The sequence below is a fragment of the Octopus bimaculoides genome, chromosome 6, assembly GCF_001194135.2.
Source record: "Octopus bimaculoides isolate UCB-OBI-ISO-001 chromosome 6, ASM119413v2, whole genome shotgun sequence".
In the NCBI taxonomy this organism is placed as follows: domain Eukaryota; kingdom Metazoa; phylum Mollusca; class Cephalopoda; order Octopoda; family Octopodidae; genus Octopus; species Octopus bimaculoides.
The window spans coordinates 52,386,832-52,393,235 of record NC_068986.1 but is presented as its reverse complement, the minus strand read 5'-3'; the positions used below and the strand labels follow the sequence as shown (position 1 = coordinate 52,393,235).

General features: G+C 34.0%; 1 long non-coding RNA gene across 3 annotated transcripts in view; it reads right to left on the bottom strand.

The window, feature by feature from the left end:
• LOC106883911 (uncharacterized) overlaps nt 1-6,404 on the bottom strand; it is a 58,089-nt gene that overhangs the window by 13,739 nt on the left and 37,946 nt on the right. Inside the window, exon 5 of one of the 3 annotated variants that reach the window (XR_008264415.1) lies at nt 4,559-6,242. The exons of 1 other annotated variant lie outside the window; for it this stretch is intronic. This is a non-coding gene — a long non-coding RNA (uncharacterized LOC106883911). Of the gene's footprint in view, nt 1-4,558; nt 6,243-6,404 lie in introns of those variants that run through there. One more of the 3 variants, XR_008264414.1, reaches the window with a different exon arrangement.

Below are 6,404 nucleotides of genomic sequence, written 5' to 3'. Positions count from 1 at the left end.
ATATATATATATATATATATATATATATATATATATATATATAGAGAGAGAGAGAGAGAGAGAGAGAGAGATCTTCACATGAAGATAAATATATAGATCATAACGTATATACGCAAACATTTTTAAAAAATGGTATATGTAATATTAAAATGTTAAAATGAAAGAATTGCGCACGCAGACACACACACTCACGCACATACACACACATACACACACACTCTCATATATATATATATATGTATATATATATATGATATTCGCAATCGTATTTTAAAACGCTAACTCAATTGATTTTAAACATATTTAATGTATAGAGCAAAGGCAAATTAGCAGAAATAGAGGATGATCAAATTCAATATTAGACAATGACTAATATATTTTAACCATTTTTATAATGGTCTTGTTTTCATCCAACTTGAGTCGATAAAACAATGTGTCTTGAAGTACTTTAGACTCTATGTTACTGACAATAAGAAATGCTTTCAACACGCAAGGGATGCATTTCTACAGCTTGTAACAAGTGACAGAACATGTGGCAATCAAGTATTTCGAAATCAACAAAGCTCGCCTTCTTCAGGGTGTATGTAGAGAATGTTCTTTTCTAGTACTTGTCTGGCACTTTATTATCGACCTCAAAAGTTGAAAAGTAAAGTTGACCTCAACGGAATAAGAACTCAGAGTGTAAAGCTAGTAGAAATGCGAGGAATTTCATAGCGCGTGCTAAAAATTCTGCCAGCTCACCACCTTAGTATTAAGAATAATAATAAAAATGAAGGGGCCAATTTGACTAACATATAACAACCTTTCCAAAAGATTCGTAATAATGCACTAATATTAAACACCGATAGCAATTCAATATTTCTCTTAATTGTTGGTTCATATGAGGACTTGCTAAGCAAGGCTCGTTGTAAAATACGTTCTTAGCGTATTTTAAAATGTAATGATGAAAGAATCACTACAAAAATAGTTTATATTTAGTTTATATTTATCAGTATAGGAAAATAGAAATGTTTGAAGAGAGATTAATTCAGTTACTGAATATTTTCTACATTTTAGATTTTTTTAGCTATTACGAGAGACAATTCATGCCTTATTGTGACCTTGTCAGCAAAGTCTATCCTTTGGTGCACTTACCAAACTAGCAAATGTAAAATCTTTTACGCTTATTTGTGTAGGTAAAATTCTGTACAAATAAAATATTTCGGTCATTCACATATATATTTTTTCTTCTTGCTGCAAGACAAATTAATTCTAGTAAGCTTTCTCTGTATTAAATATCCTAACAATAACATGTTTTATTTTATTTTGTTTTTTATGTGGTGAAATTTTCTGAATCGGTATAGAATATAATTTTTCTACTCCAATAAATACAGTGTCCATACACTACTTCAACAGCAAATACGTGGAGGTTTTGCTTCATAGATAAGGCCAGAATAAAATTTTATCGAGATACTTTGGCTTTTGTACATAAACAATAGAAATATTTATAATTGAGCAACATGGTTTTGTTTTTGAATCTGCTGCAGCTTAAATTTAATTTATAGCTTTTTACAATTCCATGAATAAAACATCTTAGCAGTGACTTATCTATTACTTTTCACTTGCATTATTCGAATTTCTATGAATTATTTAAATGCTAAATATAAGTTTGATTATTTTCGGCAATGCTAATAGAACTGCATATTAAATGCCATACAGTTTTACAGAATTTAGCTGTATATTTGATATTACCAAAAGAAATATAGGAAGATGCCAAGAAACTTAGAAATTCTTACTGATAAAATGAATCAATATTTTATTCATCACAAGCCATAGGGATACATAATGCAGTTATTTATGTTTCTTCAATAAGCGTTACCTGTTATTAGCGTCTATTCATTTCGATAAAATCGTAGAATTATATTCGTGATGTTTATTTATTTTTTGTAATGATATTAACGATATAATTCAAATGAGATTTAAAGTGAATGGTATCATTAGTTCCCCAAATGATGACAATGGTCTACAAACGTCTCGTAGAATTATGACAAAAGTAACTTTCAGCCTAGTAAGAATCTAGTTATTAGAAGGGATTTGATTGCTTTTTCTATTAGGGTTGTAATAATTCTATTAAGCATGTGTTGTCTTGTTGGGTCGCAAAATATTCCGGTGTTTAGGGCGTAATTTAAGAAGATTGAAATTATATTTCTCGATAACTTGGGTAATCACTTTGAAAATCCATTGACTTTCTCCGAATAAACGATGAAATCGTGGGTAGCAGTTGTGATGATTTTGAACATAGGACTGCTCTTGATCACAAGACCGTGTACTAAAAATGGAAAAATGGCATAGAAAGTTCATTTTGTGTCATTGGGATTGTTTACCTTAAATAGTCCCAAGTTATTCCATATTATTCGATGCGGTTAGCCAGAACTCAGATTATACTAGAATGCTTCAACGCTACCTACCTGAATTTATTATCCCTATGGAGTCCATTTTTGCGTATTTGCTTTATTTCGATCCATGGCATCGGCATATTTAGGGCATTTCTTTTATTTGCGTTCAATATTATGCAAATTACTACTAATTCAAAAACTTTAAAAAGCTTTTTCTATGCGCAACCACTTCTATCTTATAATTAACCAGATTTATGCTAAATATATGCTTGATTAAGAAGCTCTAATGATGCTACCCGTTGCAGTTAATATCTTTGTTACTAAAGACCAGATTTTCCCTTGAGCATGACAAATCACTTATATTTATTTTAAATTAATTCTTAATTTTTGGAAATTATCTCCTATTTTATGTCACTATTGATTGCTGCTATGAACTTGATTTCTGCCTTCAACTAAGAGGTAAATTAAAATATTTTTGAGTATTATTTTTTATGTGTGCATTATTCAGTACATCAGGACTGAATTTATCCTAATCCATACCATTGGTTTATTAGAGTTATTTCCCTTGGCTAAATTTGTTTAATAATCCTGATAAGCTTAGCTTAGCAATTTCGATTTTTGCATGTTATTTTTTTCTCGTTTGGCGTACATTCAAACAGAAATATAGATTTAATGGGACATCTATAAGATTGTTGGCAGTTAGCTAATGCTATCGTATATATCTATAAGACAGCATGAGCAAGAGAGAGAGAGAGAGAGAGAGAGAGAGAGAGTATGAGGAGAGAGACAAAGAGAGAGAGATAAAGAAGGAGAGAGAAAGTATCAGAAGAGAGAGAAAAAGAATGCACAAAGAAAGGGAAAAGAGAAAAACGGAAATAAGCGCACAACTCTTAGTCATGAAAATAGATAAAGATTCAACTGAACTCCACTCACAAATATATATATATATATATATTGTTCAATATTTTATCGAACATTTACTGCTGAATAGCAAAGCTAGCTGTCTTAAGCTTTTAACTTAAAACTATTGACTAGTAATTTTATATGGCAAAACGTGAACTACAGCGTCTTAGTCGAGGTGATATGAATCTATTCTGCCACGAGGAGCACAAGCCATTATAATACTTCTAAACAAATGTCACAGAAAGGAGAAAGCATGCTAGTAGGTCAAGAGCTGGAACATGGTGGTAGGAACACTTTAAGCTAATCAATAGAGCGGCCTTTATAGATGTGGTTTAAGACATGTTTGTGCCACGATAGTACCTACCCAGATGCGAGGACAGCACGCCATCTTGATTCTGAACTGAGCTTTGTATTACTGGAATGTGTTGTAACTTCTGGCTTTGAAGAGAATGTCCAGTTATTCAGATGCAGTCTTAGCAATATCAATGTTGTGGTTTAGCCAGTAGAGATCTTCAGTGATAGAGGCACCTAATAATTGGAGCAATTGTGAGGGATCGAACTAAATACTTAGTATCAATGATTAGGAGGTGGGGTGCGATAATGTTTGGTTGATACGTGTAGTATTTGGATTTTCTTGTTGACAGAGATGTAAGATAAGCATACCCAAATCGCAACATATATCAGTTTTAAATGTTGGCACAAAGCCAGCAACTTCGGGAAGAGGGTTAAGTCGATTACATCAACCCCCATACTTAACTGGTACTTGTTTTATCGACCTCGAAAGGTTGAAAGTTTAAGTTTGATCTCGGCGGAATTCGAAACCAGAACGTAAAGGCATCGAAATGCCGGTAAGCATTTTGCCCGACGTGCTTACGATTCCTTCGGTTCATCGCCTTCAATTGGCAACAACTATTGGCTGGACAATGAGAAATTAAAATGAGTCGACCGGCCATCATCTGACACAATAAAGCAATTATCATTCATATCTATGTATCTATCTATCTATCTATCTATCTATCTATCTATCTATCTATCTATCTATCTATCTATCTGTGTGTGTGTGTGTGTGTGTGTGTGTGTGTGTGTTTGTGTGCGTACGTGTGTTTGTGTGTGTGTGAGCTAGTGTGTATGCATATATATCAGCGTGTATGTGTATAAATAAATTTAACTACCATAGACTAAATACTGCAAAAATAAATGATCAATCGCCTCCCGTTTGAGATGTAGTTGTTATTTATAGTTCCTACTGTGACTACGTAGAGGCATGCTCGGTGACTTGAATATGATGACTAATTTGAAGATTGTGTGTATGTTTGTTAATATGACTTAATTAAATATATCGATTAGAAACCATTAATTAATTTCCAATTTACGGAGTTCTTGTTTTTAAGTCTTGTTTATTAAAGTATTTTATTCAGTAACAGATCAATGAAAGGCAGGTTAGATGCAAATAGAGACGCAACACACATAAACAGCTACGTATCTCATTTAAATATCTATATGTTTGTGGTGTATCTACCGGGTGAATCAGCAAAAGTGTCCAAATTTTAGATTCATCCTCGAACTTCTGAATCTCAGAAATGCTTAAAGATAACTTAATGTAATTACCAGAGGGTTTTTCTAACCCTAATTTGAGCAAATCAACATGTTCATTACTCTCCAGAAGCTCACAAAAAGAATCATGAGGAAATTGATCATTGGCGAAAATGACATTTTCATAAATAATTAACCATAGTTCAGGACTGGGAGCTCATAAATGATTGGAATAAAGTTCGAATGGAAGTTTACGATTTTATTTGAAAGTCCCAGAGAGCGCTTGGCTGAAATGCTGCCTGTTAAGCATCAAAGTTGCTCCGTTTTTAGCAATGACTTCCTCAAACCTCTTCTTGACTGCACCACCAGCTTTTTTAATGAATTCTTCATCAATGTCTTCCTCTCACATCCTACAAATGGAGTCTTTGAGGGTTTGCAGACTACTCTGGGTCTTCTCACAATCTTTTTCCGACCAATTCACTCCAGATGCCAACGTCTAAAGGGTTCACGTCAGGTAATGTAAGGGGCCAAGTATCCTTATCCTCAAACATGTTCACAAACTCATCCCTGGGAACTTTGTGAGTCACTATACTTGTGTGGTAAGGAGCTCCATCTCGCTGGCATGTAGACTTGAAATCCTGGGCGATCTTCCTGGCCTTTCCCTCGTTTCTTGTCTCTGGATATTCAGAAAGAATCCAGGTCTTTACGTCTTTCAAGACCTGAACATAACAAACTCCAGTGAGTTTTTTATTTTGTCAAACGTGATCACTGACATCTTGCCATCCAAGGCCATGCAGGCGAAAATGATCACCTTGGCAGGTGAAGAGCTGAAGCCAGAACGCGGCAGTTACGTCTGTTTGTGTGCATATCTTGGGTGAAATTCTCATCCGTCTAAAAGATCACTCTAGGATGTGTTTCACTTTGTTCAAGTTGATCGTCACCCTCTCCAACACTCTAACCTTTTGTCCTGGAGTGACAAGATGTCACACAGGTCTCATGTACCATTTCATTTTCAAGACTTCTGTCATCACTCTTTGAACTGTCATAGCTGAAACTCCTCTTTAACATGCCGTACGTCTTAGGGATGGAGTTGGATTGCTTCTGATTGATCTCTTCAGCTTGAGATTGAAATGGTAACCCTTCTTGTGGTTATCACCTCCTGATCCAGTTTTCCTCTCTACCATTCTCTCTTTCTCAAACGTATTCAGAATTCTGTTGATAGTTCTTGAATGAACATTGAAGATGGTAGCTAGAAAATGAATGTTGGTACCATTAGTGAATTATCTTAGCCCTCTCAACATTGCTCAGTTGGGAAGACATGATGAGGTTGACGCAAAACGATTTCGGCCTGTTCTCTTTCTAACTAAATATCTCAATGGGTACTTCACTGATTCTTACAAAAACTGGTGTCAGTATGGCCAGTCGTCTTATCTGGAAAACATGGTAGATTGTAAATCGATAAGAATTATTGACTTTAAAAAGTTTCAAGATTTTGTAAGCGTGAAAATGTTGTTGTTACACACGATATTCATATATATGTATATATATATATATGTATATATATATATATGTATATATATATATATATATATA